Source organism: Balaenoptera physalus (assembly GCF_965194825.1).
Source record: "Balaenoptera physalus genome assembly, chromosome: 20".
NCBI classification, from domain to species: domain Eukaryota; kingdom Metazoa; phylum Chordata; class Mammalia; order Artiodactyla; family Balaenopteridae; genus Balaenoptera; species Balaenoptera physalus.
This window is the reverse complement of record NC_138901.1, coordinates 65,186,849-65,205,478: the sequence shown is the minus strand read 5'-3', so window position 1 is coordinate 65,205,478 and position 18,630 is coordinate 65,186,849. Positions and strand designations below refer to the sequence as shown.

Sequence of the window (18,630 nt, the reverse complement as noted above, 5' to 3'; positions counted from 1 at the left end):
CTGGAGTCCTGAGCTCCTAGATCTGACTGTCACCCGGCACAGGGCCGGGCACGAGCAAGGGCAGATGTCGGCAAGGAGTGCGCATGCTCTCTGGGCACCTGCCACACGCCTACCTGGAACCCGGGGACTTTACCTAGATGCTCTCATTTAAGCCTCATGAGAATCCTGCTTTGACATTGGAGGAAACCAAGGCACAGGAAGACGGCCTCTGAACACTGGAGACCATGTGGGCTGCAGCCCAGACCCCACCCCCTTCTCTGTTCCGCCTGTGGGGTGGCAGGAGAGGCCAGCACTAGTGACCGGCAATGCTGCAGTGGGGACGGCTCCCTTGACTCTGTGGGGATGGTCCCCTTGACCCTCGGTGGCACCCCCGGCCCCGAGCTTTGGGAAGCCACGTCCTGGCCCAAACGCAGGGCGCTCAGTGCTCGGCGTGGCAGCTGGAAGGTGGAGTAGTAGGTGCATGGGGGCTGCACTCCCGGCCTCTGCAGCCTCATCTGTATAATGGGTGGTAGGGACAAGCCTGGCACCTGGCCAAGTGGGCACTCAGCCATCAGCTATGGAAGGGAGGGCTGAAGGGGCCCTAATGGCCCAGGGTCCACCAGTCTCCCGCCACTCAGGCCTCCACCTCCTACTGGCAGGTCAACCCAGACAGGGGTCTGAGGCCCCCAGAGGGGCATTCAAGGTCCCAGCACCAGATTGATGGCCATCAGACAGTGATGGCCCCATAAGCAAGGAAGAAAAGGCACCCCAGGCGTTGCACAAAGGCAGGGAGTTGCAGAGACTCTGTGCCCACAAGGAAGGGCGGCACAGGGGCGGGGCTGAGCAGGGCCAGCCCTGAGAGTAGCCAGCGACGCGGGGGCAGACCGCATGGGGCCCTGAAGCTGGGCTTCTGACGGCTGCCCCATCAGCCACAGCCAGACTCCTAGACTGGGGCTCAGAGGAGCACCTTGGGCCCCAGAAAATCCCTTAACCTTTCTGAGCCTCATGCCTTCCTCTGTAAACGGGGGTAAAGAGAGTACTGGCGCCTTCCGGGGTCACCACAGGAAAGCAATGTGTCAACACCCACCAAAGCCCGAAGCAGCACGAGCTTCCAGGAACGTCCTTTCCTGAGACCCCGGAGCCCACACTCTCCCTCCAGCCAGGGCGGTGCGACAGGGGAGCCATAGAACCCACGAGCCGGGGAGACGCTGGGAGCAGAGTGATGGGACAGGAGACAACGAAAGACACGGGGACCTAAAAGTTACCGAGGGTCAAAACACAGAGCACGGGGCGGTGGGGGCCAAACCCACCTGCGCTGCCCACGCACGGCGGCACGGCCCTGCCCACCTGTGCCATCGGTCATACCCGCCTCACTGGTCACAGCACACGCGCTCCTCATGCCCGCTTACACACTCAGACACGCGCCCACCACACAGACAGGGTCCTGCACGGCCGCAGCGCACACAGCCCAGCACCCCGCACCGTCCACACCGCTCCACACAGTCTGCCGTTCAGACGGCCTGACCCCGCCTACCCGGCTGGCCCCAGGCCCACCCTCTGAACCCACGTGCTTGGGCTCCACCCCCTGAGCATGCTGTGCTGTAAGGAGGGGCACAGAAAGGAGGGTGGGGGTCCACGAGACCCTCCACTCCTGCAGCACCAGCCCCCAGACCAAGGGGAGCCAGGTGGCTGGGGCTCCCTCCGAATCCAGCCACCGGCACAGCCCTGATGGGAGCTCCTGCAGGCTCCTCGGCGCTGACAGGCTGATTATGGGGTGGGGGATCAGCTGGGCCCCCGCCTCCCACCCGGAGCAGCTGCAGCCTTTGTGGGGTGCAGAGGGAGGGGCTCCTGTCCCCTGCTGGCCTTTCTGTCCTCCCAGCAGCAGGCAGACCCACCCTTCCCCGGGGAGCCCATGCCTGCTGGGCACACACACGTCCACATCTGTGCCCCTCCACTGAGCACACACTGAGCACCTACTGTGTGCCAGGCCTGCGGGACCCCGAGTGGGTGGCGTGACTCCCACGGCACGCCCAGAGACCCGGGGCCCGGGGGGCTCAGCCCCTCGACACAGATCACCTTGGTTCACTGCGATCCACTTTTATGAAGAGACACATGAAAGAGACATGAGCCCAAGTGCAGCCTGCCAGACCCCGGCCAGCTCCTCCGGGCTCACGCTGCTGCCCTCGTGCTGCTGTTCCTCGAGCCCAGTGAGCCGCGTCCACCCCGGCCTCTCCCCCAGGCCCCCTCCCAGCTCCTCCCCAATCCCGTGAGGGTCTCTGCTCAGACGGCCCTACCCTCTCACATGTTCCCTGCTCACTAATTCAGGAGTCTATGCTCAGTTGCCCATGGACATGTGAGGGCAGGGATTCTCTTTTTTTCTCAAGAGTGGTTTTTAGAGCAGTTTTAGGTTTACAACAAAACTGAGGGGAGGGCACAGAGTTCCCACGTACCCCGACCCCGCACGTGCACAGCCTCCGCATTGGCAACATCCGTCAATACAGCGGGACCTTTGCTGCCATCAGTGAACCTGCGTCGACAGGTCAACACCACCCAAAGCCCACAGTTTATCTCAGGGCTCACTCGTGGTGCTGCACTTTCTGTGGGTTTGGACAAATGTACAAAGACTTGTATCCACCACGGCGGTGCCACACAGAACAGCTCACTGCCCTAAATATCCCTCCGCCTGTCCATCTCCCGTTCTCCACCCCTGGCAACCACTGATCTGCCTGCTGTTTCCATAGTTCTGCCTTTTCCAGAATATCATATAGCTGGAATCACACAGCAGGTAGCCCTTTAGGACTGGCTTCTTTCACTTAGTCATATGCATTTAGGGTTCTTCCATGTGTTTCCATGGCTTGACAGCTCATTTCTTTTTAGTGCTGAAAGACACTGCATTGTCAGGACGGACCACGGTTTATTTATCCATCACCTACTGAAGGACATCTTGGTTGCTTCCAAGTTTTGGCAATAACTAATAAAGCTGCTATAAACATCTGCGTGCAGCGTTTGGTGTGGATATAAGTGTTCAGCTTCCTTGGGTAAATACCAAGGGTTAGAGTTAGGGTTGCTGGGTCATAGAGTAAAGTATGTTTAGCCTTGTAAGAAACTGCCAAACGGTCTTCCAAAGCGACTGCACCATTTTGCATTCCCATGAGCTGTGATGAGAGTTCCTGCGGCTCCACGTCCTCACGAGCCATTCTAAAGGGATGTAGTGGTATCTTACTGTTGTTTTAACTTACATTTCCCTGCTGACAAATGATGTGGAGCATCTTTTCTTTTTTTTTTAATATTTATTTATTTGGCCACACTGGGTCTTAGTTGAGGCACACGGGATCTTCGTTGGGGCACGCGGGATCTCTCTTTGTGGCACCTGGGCTTCTCTCTAGTTGTGGCGTGCAGGTTTTTCTCTCTCTAGTTGTGGCACGCGGGCTCCAGAGCACGTAGGCTCTGTAGTTTGCAGCACGCGGGCTCTCTCGTTGATGGGCACAAGCAGCTCAGTAGTTGTGGCATGTGGGATCTTAGTTCCCTGACCAGGGATCAAACCCACGTTCCCTGCACTGGAAGGCGGATTCTTTACCACTGGCCCACCAGGGAAGTCCCTAGAACATCTTTTCATATGTTTACTTGCCATCTGTATATCTTCTTTGCTGAGGTGTCTGTTCACATCTTTGGCCCGTTTTTTCCTATTGTCTGTTTGTCATTTGTTCTCTATTGTTGAGTTTCAAGAGTTCTTTGTTTTGGATAACAGCCCTTGATCAGATGTGTCTTTTGCAAATATTTTCTCCCTGTCTGTAGCTTGTCTTCTAATTCTCTCAACATTGTCTTTCCCAGAGCAGAAGTTTTTAATTTTAATGAAGTCCAGCTTGTCACTTATTTCTCTCATGGATCATGCCTTTGATATTGTATCTAAAAAGGCATAACCATACCCAAGGTCATCGAGGTTTTCTCCTACTCTATCTTCTAGGAATTTCATAGCTTTGTGTTTTACATTTACATTTATGATCCATTTTGAGTTAATTCCTGTGAAGGGTGTGTGGTCTGTGCCTAGATTAACTTCTTTGCGTGTGGACGTCCAGTTCTTCCAGCACCATTTGTTGAAAGACTATCCTTGCTCCACTGTGTTGCCTTTGCTCCTTTGTCAGCAATCTGTTGACTATATTTGTGCGTGTCTATTTCTGGGCTCTCTACTTTGCTCCATTGATCTGTCTGTTCTGTTGCCAACCCCACACCATCTTGATTACTGTAGCTTTATCGTAAGTCTTTTTTTAAAAATAAATTTATTTATTATTTTTAAAATTTATTTATTTTTGGCTGTGCTGGGTCTTCGTTGCTGTGCGCGGGCTTTCTCTAGTTGCAGTGAGTGGGGGCTACTCTTCGTTGCGGTGCGCGGGCTTCTCATTGTGGTGGCTTCTCTTGTTGCGGAGCACAGGCTCTAGGCGCATGAGCTTCAGCAGTTGTGGCATGCGGGCTCAGTAGTTGTGGCATGCAGGCTCAGTAGTTGTGGCGCATGGGCTTATTTGCTCTGCAGCATGTGGGATCTTCCCGGACCAGGGCTCAAACCCGTGTCCCTTGTATTGGCAGGCGGATTCTTAACCACTGCACCACCGGGGAAGTCCCTATAGTAAGTCTTTAAGTCAGTTAGTGTCTTTGTTCTTCTCCTTCAGTACTGTGTTGGCTGTTTCAGGTCCTTTGCCTCTCCATATAAACTTTAGAATTAGTTTGTCAATATCCATAAAATAACTTTCTGGGATTTTGATTGGGAATGCATTGAATCTATAGATCAAGTTGGGAATAACTGATGTCTAACAATATTGAGTCCTCCTATCCATGTACATGGACTATCTCTCCATTTATTTAGTTTTTGTTTGATTTCATTCATCAGGGTTTTCTTGGATTTATACATCGGTGGTTTATTTGGGGGAGGGTGCTAATAGAAATGGTATTGTGATTTTAATTTTAGATTTCACTTTTCACTTGTTTACTGCTGGTATATAGGAAAGTGATTGACTTTTGTACATTAATCTTGTATCCTGCAACCTTGCTATAACTGCTTATTAGTTCCTGGAGTTTTCTTGTCGATTTTTTCATATTTTCTACATAGATGATCATGTCATTCGTGAATAGAGACAGTTTTGTGTCTTCCTCCCCAATATGTATACCTTTTATTTCCTTTTCTTGTCTTATCTCATTAGCCAGGATTTCCAGTACGATGTTGAAAAGCACTGGTGAGAGAGGACTTCTTTGCCTTGTTCCTGATCCTAGTGGGAAAGCCAAGTTTCTCATCATTAAGTATGATGTCAGCTCCAGGATTTTTGTAGGTGCCTTTATCAAGTTGAGAAAGTTTCCCTCTATTCCTAGTTTACTGAGAGTTTTTACTGCAAATGGATGCCGGCAGGGCTTTGTTTTGTCCCCTGGTGTGTCCTGGTGCTTGGAGGAAGTGCCAGCCCATGGCAGGCCCTCCGTGATCTCCTTTGGAAGGAACAGGTGCAGGGTGCAGGGAAGGGGCTAGCAGGGAGAGGGAGACACCACAGCAATGGCCTTGGGTAGGTGAAGGCAGGGGGGCCAAGTGGCCGTGGGGGTCAGCAACCCATCCACAGGAAAGGGATGGAGGCGTGGTGAGGGGATGCAGGTGGCGGGAGGTGGGAGCGGCAAGGTTCTCCTTTGACGTTCTCAGTAATGAGGAGGCCACACTGCCGGCTGAGACTCCAGGACCCTGGAGAGTCTCAGGAGGCAGGGCCCCGGGACCAAGAGGGCAGGTTCTGGGTGGAAAGGGGGGAGGTCTGGGGCCAGAGCCCCAAGCTTGGAAGCAAGAGAGGGGTCCATGAAGCCCCAGGGCAGTGCAGGCTGCAACTGGACTCAGGAGATCACGTCCTTTAAGTCTGGTTTCCTGCATGTCCAGGAGGGATAGGGTGGGCTCAGCAGGCAGGTGGTGGGGGACCAGGGCACCAGGGGTGGTTCTGAAGGGCTCTCTAAGGTCCACTGGCTGGACACTCACCCTGGGAGGCCTCCTGCGGGGCCAGGCCAGAGCCCCTCCCCTGGGGCACCTTCTCTGCTCCACAAGCCCCAGCATCCCCACTTCTGCAGAGACTTCGCTCAGGCCACGTGGATGCACTTCCCCCGCGTCCAAAGTCGAGTGGTGAGTGAATCGGCCGCCCTGCTGTCTCCCCAAGCAGCAAAGGTTCGCGTGCAGGTCTGTGGAAAGCCCAGCGTGCCCACTACGCAGCTACGGGGGGGAGGGGTGGCTCCCGGACAGATGTGAGCCCCACCACTGCCTAAGAAATGGACAGAGGGGGCATGACCCACACGCTGAGAACTTTAGCAGGGCCTTGGCCTAAACCTTTCCCTTGCATGAGCCTCCCAGTACAGAGTGGGCACGCAGATAATGGTCTTTCTATCCTAGTCCTGTGAGGGTAAAAACGAGGGAGACTGGACCAGCCCCGCGTCCTGTGGCTGAGGTCACAGGGGATGGAGGGTGGCAGGTCATTCAGTCCCTCCCCCCTTGGGGCCTCAGTCTGTCCACCTGTAACGTGGACGGGACTCTGAGAACCCTCCTCCATCATCTAGACTCTTCTGAAACCGTTCTAACACCGGGCACGCACAATCACAGTTTGAACGGGACAGACTTGGCCCCATTTCTCAGAGTAGGGAAGTGAGGCTCAGAGAGGTGAAGCTGGTTGCCTGGAGTCACACAGCAGGGGGGCACAGGGTGCGCCCCATTTAAATGCACGCTAACCTGGCTCATGCCCAACACCGCACCTCCCAGATCCTCAGCCCAGGTCTCGGCCTGCCCTCAAGGGAGAGCCCTTCTTAAAGGCCTCCGTGCCTTTGGAGGCACCGGGGGCCCAGCCGTGGGGCTCCTCAGTCTGGCCGCCTGCCTCCCTCAGGACCCCATCTCTCAATCCCTGCTCCGCTCCCGGCCAGTACGCTTTGAGAATTAAATGAGATGATGTTCGGGAAAGCGCTGAGCGCGGCGCCTGGCACCAGAAGACACCGAGTAAACAGTCGTTTTCATTATTGTTTTGGGTGCCAAGTCTCAGTGAAACATCGTGGCACTTCCTGAGAAATAAAGGCACCCAGTGACACCACGGTGCTGCTGAATTCACCACCAAGGCGGGCATTTTGCTGAAGCCCCCAAAATATCCTGACGGTTGCCAGGAGCCAAGGGAGGGGGCCGAGGACACCCACGCCCCCGGGGCACGTGGCCTCAGGCCAGGGTATCACAGTGGTTTGTCAGCACACCAGCCATCTCCAGAGGGACTCTGCCTGGCGGCCCAGGGATGGGGCCAGGGCAGGGGGGCCAGCAGGAGTGAAACCCAGCCCTCTCCCTCCAGTGAGGAGAAGGCTGGGTTTCTTTTTGTTTTTTTAATAAATTTATTTATTTATTTATTTTTGGCTGCACTGGGTCTTCGTTCCTGCGCACAGGTTTTCTCTAGTTGTGGCGAGCAGGGGCTACTCTTCGTTGCGGTGCGTGGGCTTCTCATTGCAGTGGCTTCTCCTGTTGCAGAGCACCGGCTCTAGGCGCGCGGGCTTCAGTAGTTGTGGCACGCGGGCTCAGTTGCTGTGGCTCGCAGCCTCTAGAGCGCAGGCTGAGTAGTTGTGGCACACGGGCTTAGTTGCTCCACAGCATGTGGGATCTTCCCGGACCAGGGCTCGAACCCGTGTCCCCTACCTTGACAGGAAGATTCTTAACCACTGCGCCACTAGGGAAGCTTGCAGGGAAACCACAACACCCGAGGAGGCCCCTCGGGCTCCAGGCGCAGACGGACTGCTGGCGATGGGCTGGGGCCATGCGATCTCTCTGAGGTTCAGTGTTGGCATCTGGAAACAGGGCAGCTGCTCCCCATCCCTGGGGCTAGCCATGAGGGCCCAACAGGATGAGAAAGGGCCCCGCATATGGCAGGAGCACCACCCAACTCCCAAAGACCTCAACCGGGGGGAGGGCAAAGGTCAGGGAAATAACCGCTCTGCAGGAGCTGGCAGCTGCCAGGAAGGGAATGACAGAAAGGTATTTCAGCAGGAAGAAACTCCACTGGCTCTAAAACAGAGGCAGTGGAGGCCACGGTGGGACCCAGGCACGCTCAACTATCCAAGGGGCGGGGACCACCCCCGGAGGGCACAGCGGTGGCAGCTCTAAAAGCTACAAAGGCGGGCTTCCCTGGTGGCGCAGTGGTTGAGAATCTGCCTGCCAATGAAGGGGACACGGGTTCGAGCCGTGGTCTGGGAAGATCCCACATGCCGCGGAGCAACTAGGCCCGTGAGCCACAACTACTGAGCCTGCGCGTCTGGAGCCTGTGCTCCGCAACAAGAGAGGCCGCGATAATGAGAGGCCCGCGCACCGTGATGAAGAGTGGCCCCCGCTTGCCACAACTGGAGAAAGCCCTCGCACAGAAACGAAGACCCAACACAGCCAAAAATAAATAAATAAATAAATAAAATTTAAAGTAATAAGGAGGTACCATTTAAAAAAAAAAAAAAAAAAGCTACAAAGGCACAAGTCCTCCGACCCAGCAGGGCCGCTTCTGGACTCTTTGCTTGGACAGAGCTGGCACGAGGACCTCAGTACCCAGGTGATCATAGCAGCGTTACATGCGATAACAGCCAAGGGCTGGAGGTGCCCCGGAACGAAGCAGGCTCACGAAACAGAAATCCAGCCCAGTGAAGGGAATACTGGGCAGACCTTAAAACCGTTCTGCTGATTGATGTACTAATCAAAGGGGTCATCTACTACACCTCTCCTGTGCATTTCCTTTGATCGCTCCCAGCAGCCTCATGGGGGGAAGAACCGTTAATGCCTCCATTTTGCAGATGAGCAAACTGAGACACAGAACAGTCAAGCAATCTGCCCAAGGACACACAGCTGGTAAGTAGCACAGACCAAGCATACCGTATATGCTTGTGTCTCCAAGATATGTTGCTACAAAATTTTTTTTTCTTAAGAAAGTCAAGACACAGGGCAGCATATCCAGGTTGACCATGTGTAATGGGTTGAGTGATGGCTCCCCCAAAATATATGTCCACCCAGTACCTCTGAATGTGAGTTTATTTAGATAAAGGGTCTTTGCAGGTATAACTAAGGATGCGGAGATGAGACCATCCTGGATAAGGATGCCCTGAATCCAATGACAAGTGTCCTCATGAGAGGAGAGAAGACACAGGGAGAGAAGGCCACGTGAAGACAGAGGTGCAGACTGGACGGACGCCAAGGAACCGCAAGGGTCACAGCAGCCACGGGGGCCGGGAGAGAGGCCCGGGGCGGATTCTCGGAGGAAGCAACCCTGCCGACACCTTGATTTCGGACTCTGGCCCCCAGAACTGAGAGACAACAATCTGTTTTGTTTTAAGCCCCCCAGTTTGTGGTGACTTGGTATGAAAGAAAGTAGTACAGACCCCACCGGCTCCCCGTCACCCCGCTTCTGTTTCCTCCTCTGGACCTGGCTGATGGACCATCCCATAGGACGGCTGCCCCTGGCAGGGCAGTGCAGACGTGTCGGGGGTGTGGGTTTGTTCAACCACCTCCCCTCGGGTTCCCAGTTCCCAGAGGAGGAGACTGAGACCAGAGGCTCGGGTCACAGCTCCCAGGGGGGCTGCTCCCCCTCTACCCCCCACCCACCAGTGCTTGATCCGTGGCAGGGTGAGTGGGGAACCCCTGAGGCCCACCAGGAGGGCAGCTGGGTCAGGACAGGACCCAGAGCCTGGTCACCTGGCTCTGGAGCCTCAGGGCTGGGGCATCTGCTGTAGGATTGGGGCCAGACCCCACAGGTGCCGCAAGGCTCTAGCTGGCAGGGTCGGCAGAGGAAAGGAAGAGGGTGGCTCGGGTCTCCTCTGCTGTGAAGCCCCGAGGGAGGGGCTGGGCCGTTCTGTGGCTGTCCGGGGACTTTTGGAGGCAGCCCCTCCAGTGGTCCTGAAGGTTCCCGGGGCCCGGGGTGGGGGTGGGGGGAACTTGGCTGCCCCAGCCGGGCAGGTGCTCCCGACAGCTTGAGGCACAGCAGGCCGAGGTGACGGGCGCGGGTGAGCCTCCGGCCTGTGTGGCAGAGGGGCCGGGGGCAGGGAGAGCGGAGGCTGCCCTGGCCGCCCTGACCGCAGAGCTGAAGTGGAAAAGGGATGAGAAAACAGATGCCCTGGCGGGGCATGATGTTCACGTCCAATTCACACATGCGGAGACTGAGGCTGGGGACCAGCACAGGGGTGACTAACACCCTCTCAAACTTAGCCTCTCAGACCCTTTCCACAGGGGCCCTCAGTGGAGCCTGAGGGGACGGTCCTTCCGATTCCTCTCAAACCAGGTGACAGGACTGGCGGTGCTGGCACCCGACAGGAAGCTCAGAGGTGGGTCGGGGGGGACCGAGTCCCCAGCAGAGGCCTGCCCCTGCCGAGGACCTCGGACGAGCAGCCTGGCCAGTGCCTTCCCTGCGGGGCTCAAGCACGGCGCTGGCTTCAGCCTCATATGTGTCCACGCCGGGCCGGGCGGTCCCTGAGGCCAGAGGGGACGGGGCCAGCCCAGGGTCAAGGGCTGGGCTGCAGCAGGGTGAGCTCCCCATGGTGGCTACACTGCCGGGGAGACTGAAAAGTGCAGGTTCCCAGGCTCCACCCCGGGCCCCACCCCAGGCCCTCGGAACCAGAATTTCTGGGGACAGAGCCAGGAGATCTGGATTCTCCAACTGCTTCCCGAGGGGTCTGAGGAAGGAGGTGCCCCAGCAAAGATCCAGCACCTCTCCCGGGACTAAGACACGCCAATTCTGCAATCCAGGTTCTCTGTCCCAAAGAGGCCACAACTCCATGACTCAGAGCCCATCGCCCAGGAACTTGGGCGGCTGAGTGCTTTCCTAGACTCCACAGCTAAGATGCTATGGTCCCAAGACTCTGACTCAGCCCTCAAGTCAATCCAAGGAGAGAGGACAAAGCCCCTGAGTATGGGGCCTGGGGCACCAGCAGGGACGGCAGGGACGGGAAGATGAGAAGACACGGAAACAGGGAGGGGGAGAGAGACAGAGAGGGCACTGCAGCTGCTAGCAGGTGTGCACAACCGCATCCACATGTTTGTTAAGCACTCAGACAAGCTAAAAGGTTCTCTAATGACAGTCCCCTCAAAAGCATAAAGCTTTGGGGCGGGGGTGAGCGGGAGACAAGGTTTGAGAAAAAGAAATTCATTTTCTGTCCTGACAATCGTGTGACGCTTTACCGTGAGCCTGTAACACTCTTGTCATTAAAAACTGTGATAATTAGCAAGAGAATATGACAAAGTCTATGCTTCCTTAAGTGTCTGTTCACTGGTTTCTTTACCCTCCCCCAATCCAGACATCAGTTCCCAGCCCCCAGCCCCAGGCACAGGGTAAAGCAAAGGTACCTGCTCCAGACTCAATAGTCAAAAGCATGAATAATGCTGAATTCTGACCTCCTCAGGGCCAGTGTCACTAAGATTCACCAGGCAGAGACCTCTAGGGCTCTCTGAGAAGGGAAGGGAGAGGCCAGCAAGAAAAGACATGTCCAGGGGCTGGTCCCGAGGGCGCTGTGCAAGGGGGTCCAGGGCCCTGCCCACACCCTGCTTCCACAAGGCCACGGGCCAGGCCCCTGAGAAGCCCCACCTTTGAGCCCCCTCACCTGCCCCGGATCCCGGCCCCCTCGGGAGTCGCAGGCGTCTATCTACCTCTGCTCTCCACGCGACCCAGCCAGGCCCCGCGCTCTCTGGGCCTGGCCAACCTCTCGCCCTGCGAAGGGGCCGGATGGAGCCAGCTCCCCGCGGGGCCCCCAGTCCTCCTCTGCCCCCCCTGGCCCGGCTTGGCCTGGAACCAAGAGCCCACAGGCACAGGGTCGGGGGCAGGGGGGTGGCGCGGCTGCTACCTCCCAGAACGCCAGCTGCTGGCAGCGATTTATTTTTGCCTTAAGTGCCGGAGAATTGCAGGGCTGGAGCCGCCAGCTCAGGGGGCTTGGGCTGCAGCTGGAAGGAGAGGGAGGTGGGCAGGGTGGGGGGCACACAGCCCCTCCGTGACCTCGGCCGTTCACGCACACGCGCACACACACACACACGCGTGCGTGCACACACACACAGAGCTCGGTACCTCGCTGTCTCCACATGCCAACCCCCACCCCCCGCACCGGCCCAGCTCTCCTGGGGAAGCCAGCAAACAGCTGTGAGGAGGCTTCGGGGGCAGAGGGTCCCCACCGCTGTCCCCCGCCTTGCTGCCACCTCTGGCTGGGGCTGTCCCTCTTGGGCCGCAGGCTGCCCCCTCCCACAGCGGGGGCGTCCCTCACAACGTGGGGGCCACAGCCTCAGGCGAGCTGGAGGGGGCCCGGCTCCGCCCCAGAGGGGAGCTCAGGAGACACAGCCTGCCCTGCACCCAAGGGAGACCGACAACAAACAAGAGAAAACATAACGTGGCAGACGGCGTTAAGTTCCACGGAGAGAAAAGCAGGAGAAGGAAGTGGGGAAAGGGAGCCTGCCGTGTTGCCCAGGGAGCCAGGAGAGGCGTGGGGAGTAGGCGGCGTTCGGGCAAGAGCTGAGAGCGATGGGGGAGGGCCCTGCGGAGCTCTGGAGAGGGCAGCTGGGGGCAGACGGGGCAGAGGCCCAGGCAGAGGAGGCCTGGCGCATCGGAGGCACCGCGGGAGGGAGGCCGGTGGCCTGGGCGGAAGTGGGGAGTGAAGGCGGCAACAGGGCCAAACTGCGGGCTCGGCGGACCAGGGTGAGGAGGGTCCAGACCCCAAGACCCTAGAGGCCACGCCAAGGGAAACATGGCCGGCGCTGCAGGGCTGAAGGCTAAGCAGGGGCTGGACCAGGGTCCCCAGGGCGCCCACAGCCTCACGCAGCCTTTGCAGCTGCCACTTCAGCAGCTGGGCAGGAAGCCTCGAGATGCAGAACATCGGTGGGGTGAGAGGAGGAAGTGGGTTGGGGAGGGGGTAGAGCTGACACACTAGGAGGGGGAGGCCCTCTCCTCCCATAGAACCCTCGCCTACCCTCTCTGGGCCTCAGTTTCCCCCCTGTCCAAGGGAAGGCTGGACTGAATGGCAGATATCAAGGCTCTGGCATCGCAGAGGCTCACATGCCCTCCTTCATGGAGCCCCTCCTTTCCGCACCCCATTTCTGTTGAGACTCCCCCAGAGGCACACGCAGAGGCTCGCATCTCCACTCTCCCATCCCAGGTGCTCTCAGAAGCCTCCCCACCTGGCGCTCTGATCCCACCTCACAGATGATAAACTGAGACCCAAGAGAAGAAGTGACTGGGCCACAGTCAGACCCCCGGCCTCGCTCACCCTAGCTGTCTGCCCTAAAGTCTCCCCCGAAAGAATGCGAGAAGGGGCTAGGTCAAGGGCCAGGTCTCCATTTACTCAACACCCACTTATTAAGCACCTTCTGTATGCCAGACACGGCACTGGGGCCACAGCTGAGCAGCGGGGCACCAGGGCCTCCACCCCAGGAGCTCACAGCCCACCACAGCCCCCAGCGAGGCCTCAGCAGCAGAGAAAACAGCCCAGACACAGACCCACCAGTTATTTACTGAGCACCTACTACATGCCAGGCCTTAACCAGGTCCCGAGGACACAGCAACCTGGAAGCTGGGATGGCAGGCAGGCACCAGGGCCTGTAGGGGACCAGCCCTGGTGGGGCGGCAGCCCCCACAGACAGCCTGGCAGACGGATGCACTCTGCGCAGGCTGTCTGGGGGATGCAGGAAGGTGGGCTCTGGGTCCGAGCCGCATTCCCGTCTCTCCCAGAGCCTCCCTGGGCCTCGCGGAGCTACTGCCATCCTCTGCACTAGCAGACCATTAGGAAATTAAATCAGCTGGCAGAGTGCTGGGCCCTCAGCCAGTGCCCAGCGAGGGCTCCAGTTCTGCCCTCGGCCCCAGATCCTCTGGAAAACCCTCCTGCCTGCCCAGCCCCACCCCCAGCCCCAGCCCCACGGCTCCTCTGAAGCCTCCGGGCCTCCTGCCCTGCCTGCGGCCCAGTTTCAGGCTGGCCTTCTTTCATCTCTGGCCTTCCCCTGGCTGTCTCCCTGCCACACTGCCAACTCCCCTGGAGCAGCCATCCCGTGGACCGAGCCCACACCCCACACACCTTCCCAGTGGCCAGCCAGCCTCCACCCCTCTTGCTGCCCACGAGCTGCCTCTCTCCCAGCCTCTCCTCCATGCCAGCCCGAGACAGGGCTCCAGCTGCAGCCCCAGGGCAGGGGCAGGTGTGCCCAGGCGTCACTCACAGCAAAAGCCCCGGCAGGGACCCAGCAACAGGCGCCAGTTGCACCTGTCGGAGGGACGGCCCGGCCCGAGCTGGGAGCAGCGAGCCTGAGACATCAGGTGGGCCCCGAGGGGGCTCCAGCAGCCTCCGGCCTGGAGCCAGACAAGGGCCACTGAGGTTGCTGGGAGTGACAGTGCAGTTGCTTCCACCCTAGACGCTGTGCCAGGGCCTCCTGGTGCCGGGCTTGGTGCTGCCAGCCGTGGCCCAGGGCACCAGAGGCCTCGCCAGGCCAGAGGAAACTGCCCACAGGCAGAGCTGGTCCCAGTGCGGCATAACTGCAGGGCGCTGCTGTCACTGTTAGCGTTGTTACTGTTACCACTGCTGTCACTATTATTGCACTGCCTCAGGGCCACCAGGGTTACCTTGTCCTGCTCTGGGCAGACTTGAGAGGAGGGACACCATGGCCCTGTAGCAGGAAACCTGTCAGGGCAGCCCTCTGGCCTGGCGAGAGCTAGGTGGAGGTTTCTTCTCAAACCCCTGACTTGCTGTGTGGCTTTGGGCAAGATCCTGCCCCTCTCTGGGCACCTTTTCCTCACAGCACAGCACAGTTCACTGAACATCCGTCCACCAGGCACATACCTTGAGGAGGGGTCTCCTCCTAAGCAACCTGAAGCCTGATGGGGGTCTGACATGGCAGTTGGGCATGGGAGGGGGTCCAGGGATAGACCAACAAACTTAGGCTCTGCCCCTTTGCCCGAGGGAAGGTCCATCCCCTTCAGGGCTGGGAGGGGGCTCTGCTGTGCCCTCACCTGGAGAGGGGGGCACAAGAAGAGAGTCCGGGACTGGAAATTCAGGTCTGCCAGGTGTGTGCCAACACCCAACATCTATAGACTGCCCAATATATGCGCTCAGCAGTACACCCGTAGAGAGGAGGGACCTCCCCTGTTGTCCAGCACACTGGAGCCCCCTTCTTGTCCCCAAGGGTGCCCAAGCAAGCCCCTGCCCCCTTGCACCCTGCTCTCCCTCAGGGGTCTGGGGCCCACATGACTGGAGCCCTTCCGAGGCCCCCTCCTGGAGCTGCTGACACCCGGCCCCCTAGCTGGAGGGGAGGGGCCGCCAGAAAGCTGAGGGGCGGATCATGCCGAGGCGTTTCTTTGGGGGTCCCAGCGAGCGGGGAGAGTGCTCTTCTCACAACGGGGGGAGGGGCTGGCCGCAAAAAGACCACACGCCCCCACCGCTCCTCGGGTTCTCCCCTCCCTGGCGCTCTCCAGCCACGTGGTGGCGGTCCAGGGCGGAGACCTGCGATGAGGGGCTGCAGAGAAGCACAAGCAGAGGCTGAGGTCCGAATGGGGCGGCAGCCGGGGCCTGGCCGTCCTCTGCACCTCGGGAGCGGGCGAGGGGGAGGCTGGAGGCTACCGCCTTCTGGGTTCGCACCTTCGAGGAGGCGGCTGCTGATTTCAGCGGCGTGTGGGCGCCTCTGCGCTCCCCGGAGACGGAGCCTGCGGACCCGGGCTCCGCGACGCGGGTATGGGGGGCTGGAGGTCCCCAGCACTTTATTCCAGGGTCCGTCCTGGGCACGGGGAGCACAGGAGAAAGGAGCAAAGGTCCCAGGAGGTGCAGGGCTCCCGGATGAAGAGCTGCTGGGGAAACGGGGAGCAGGGTGGCCCCGGTCCCAGCAGATCCAGGCCGCGCGGAGGCAGCAGAACCTCCCAGAACCAAAGACCACCTCCAAAGAGACACTTGCCTGTGACCTCCGGTTCTGAACACAGGTTTTAAAATGTTCACGTGACATGTGCACACTCCATCGGAACAGGCAGCACAGACACCCACTGGGGCCTCAAATCCCATCTGAAGCCCCGCAGGAACTCCCCACCCAGTTGCCGCTGGTTCCCCCGCCCCGCGCCCCTCCCCGCGCCCCAGGACATCCAGAGCAGACGTCAGCACTGTGAGGGGACCCCGGCCCTGAAACCCGCGGGGCCTCTCAGCCAAGCGACCACCCCTGAGCGATCAAGGCCGACTTCTACAAGCGAAAAAAGGTGCGGCTGGACTCCTCGGCTGGCTCACTCGCCAGAGGACCACACCGTTTCCAGAATATCTTTACTCCGATAGAGCGCAGGAGGTGGGAAAGACCGACGACTCCAAGGACCCGCAGCCCTTGGGCCTGGGGGCATTCTCCGGGACGCCCGCAGTCCGCGCCCCGCTCGGCACCCCCGCCCCGGTCGGGGGGTCTCCGGGGAAGGTCACTCGTAAGACTGACGCCGCCTGCGGAAGCGCCTCCCCACGCTCCCTCCCGAGCCCCCTCGTGCGAGGCGTCCAGAGGGGGGCCGAGGGCGCCTCAAAGTTTCCCGGAGCGCCCCCAGGACGAAGGTTAGCAAGGAGCAAAGTTCCCTGGCGGCGGTGGTTGGAGACATGGCAGAGGAGAAAAGCTCGCAGTCAGCATTTCCTCCTAACGCTCACCAGGGAGGGGGAAAAAAAAAAAAAAGCAGAAAACGAGAGGACGAACAGACCCAGCCGCCCCACCTTCCCAATTGCTGCACCTCCTCGTGCCCGCTCGGCCGGGAAGGGGGCCCGCGAGGAGCTGGAGCCGGGCCCCCCGGCGCTTACCTCGGTCAGTGCCCCGGGCGCGGCGCGCTCCGCGTCCTCCGAGCTCCGGGCGGCCGTTCCTGGCCCCGGCAGCCGCCGCGCTGCCTGCATCGCCGCCGCCGCCTCAGGGCAGCCCCCGGGGGCGCTCCATGCTGAGGGGCGCGTCGGTGCGGGGCGCCAATCGCCCCGGTCCGGTCGCGGGTCGGGGGCGCGCGCCTGGACGGCGCCCCCGGTCGCGGGGCGCACGCTCCGGTCGGCGCGGCTGGCGTCCGTCCCTCCGTCCCGCGGCGCGTGCGGCCGACCCACCCCCTCCCCCGCCGGCTGTTATCTGATCCCGGGCTGGGCCGGGCGCGCTCCCCCACGCCCAGGCGCCCCGCGTCTCCACGCCCGCTCCGGCCCCTCCGGCCCGTCGCCCTCGCCCTCGGCTGCCGTTCCCGGGAAGGCGGTGGCAGCGGCAAGGCCCGGAGAAGGCGGGGAGAGCGGAATGGAGGGCGAGGAGGCGGCGGGAAGCTGAGGCTCGGCGCGCACCCAGCTCCGCGCCCGGCTGTCACCAGAACCCAGCTCGGCAACAACTCTAACTCTCCGCCGAGAGAACGCCCGCCCCGCACCGCGCCGCCGCTGCCCCCGCCCACCCAGCCCAGGCCTGGCCCGGCGTCCCCGGCCCCGGCCCCCCTCCACACACAGACACACGGCCAGCCACTTGCGCACTGGAGCGCGCGCGCGCGTGCACACACTACACACACACACACACACACACACACACACACACACAGGAAGGCATGTCCTCCCAGAGACCCACACAGGTGCATGGCGAGCGCACACACAGGAAAGGAAATCTTGCACACACACGTGTGCACACAGCCGCGTACACAAGCTCAGGCGTCTGGATCCACACATGCAAAATGCATGCCGTGACGTGCATGATGGTTGCAGGTGCAATACACACTCATACATGCACGTGCAAGGGGGATAGCTGCAGGAGGGCACATGTGCACACAGGTCCCAGCTTGTACATTCCCATGGACTCCTTTCCCGTTGCGCCCCAGGCATGCACACTCGGACACAAGCGTTTCCCCCTCTTTAATAGCATCTCTCTCCTCATCTTGTGCTCTGCTTGGCTTTTTCCTCTCTTGCTTTCTCTTTCTGCTCCTCCCCCTGCCCTCTTTCTCTGCAGACCTGACCCCCATGTGACCCTCTTCTCTTGCCACCCCTGCCTCTGCCTCTTCCCAGCCTGTCCCCACAAGCCCTGCCCTCCAAGCCTCCTGGGGCCTATTGTCTGGGCCTCAGATCTCTCAGCCTTGGGCAGGGCCCAGGCCTTTCATCCCGGCAGACAGACCTGCCCAGCTGGGCCTTGGCCTAGGGAGACCCCATTTTATCACCAGTCTGACCCCTTGCTCAGCTCTGGGGCCACGGATTTCGGCCAAGGAGGCAGGTTTGTGCTCAGAGCGCAAGCCTCAAAGGGCTCTCTGGCCCCCTCAGCCTCCAGCTTCCCCTTTAATGTGAAATATAATTATGTGTCTGCACAGCAGGGAGACTGGCTGCAGGGTTCTAACCAAGGAGGATGGCTTTCTGGCCACCGCCCAGATCGCTGACGGCTCAGACAGAGCGGCCTGCAGTCCCCACCGGCCCCAGGCTCCCGGCCCCAGGCAGCTGGTGGGTTCGGCCTGGCCGAGGCCACCCGGAAAACTCACCCCAGGCTGTCCAGGGCTGGAGCCACACCAGGTCCTCTGTCCAGCTGTGGAGGCAGATCGCCTCGCCTCTCCGTGCCTCACTTTCCTCGCCTTCGTCCTGCAGCTGCAGTGAGAACTGAGGACAGAGCACACCTAACGCCCTCGGCAGGCTCACGGCTGGGTAGATGCCGAACGCTGGCCAGGCGCTCGCTCGCGAAGACACTTCATTGTCACC

General features: G+C 59.8%; 1 protein-coding gene across 2 annotated transcripts in view; it reads right to left on the bottom strand.

Annotated features, from left to right (window-relative positions):
• The window catches only part of KCNJ12 (potassium inwardly rectifying channel subfamily J member 12), a 36,362-nt gene extending 19,052 nt beyond the window's left edge, over positions 1 to 17,310 (bottom strand). For both annotated transcript variants that reach the window (XM_082442682.1, XM_082442684.1), the window contains exon 1: positions 16,747 to 17,310. The gene's annotated coding sequence lies outside the window, so the exon portion shown is untranslated. The remainder of the gene's footprint in view (positions 1 to 16,746) is intronic.
• Positions 17,311 to 18,630: the final 1,320 nt, after the last annotated feature.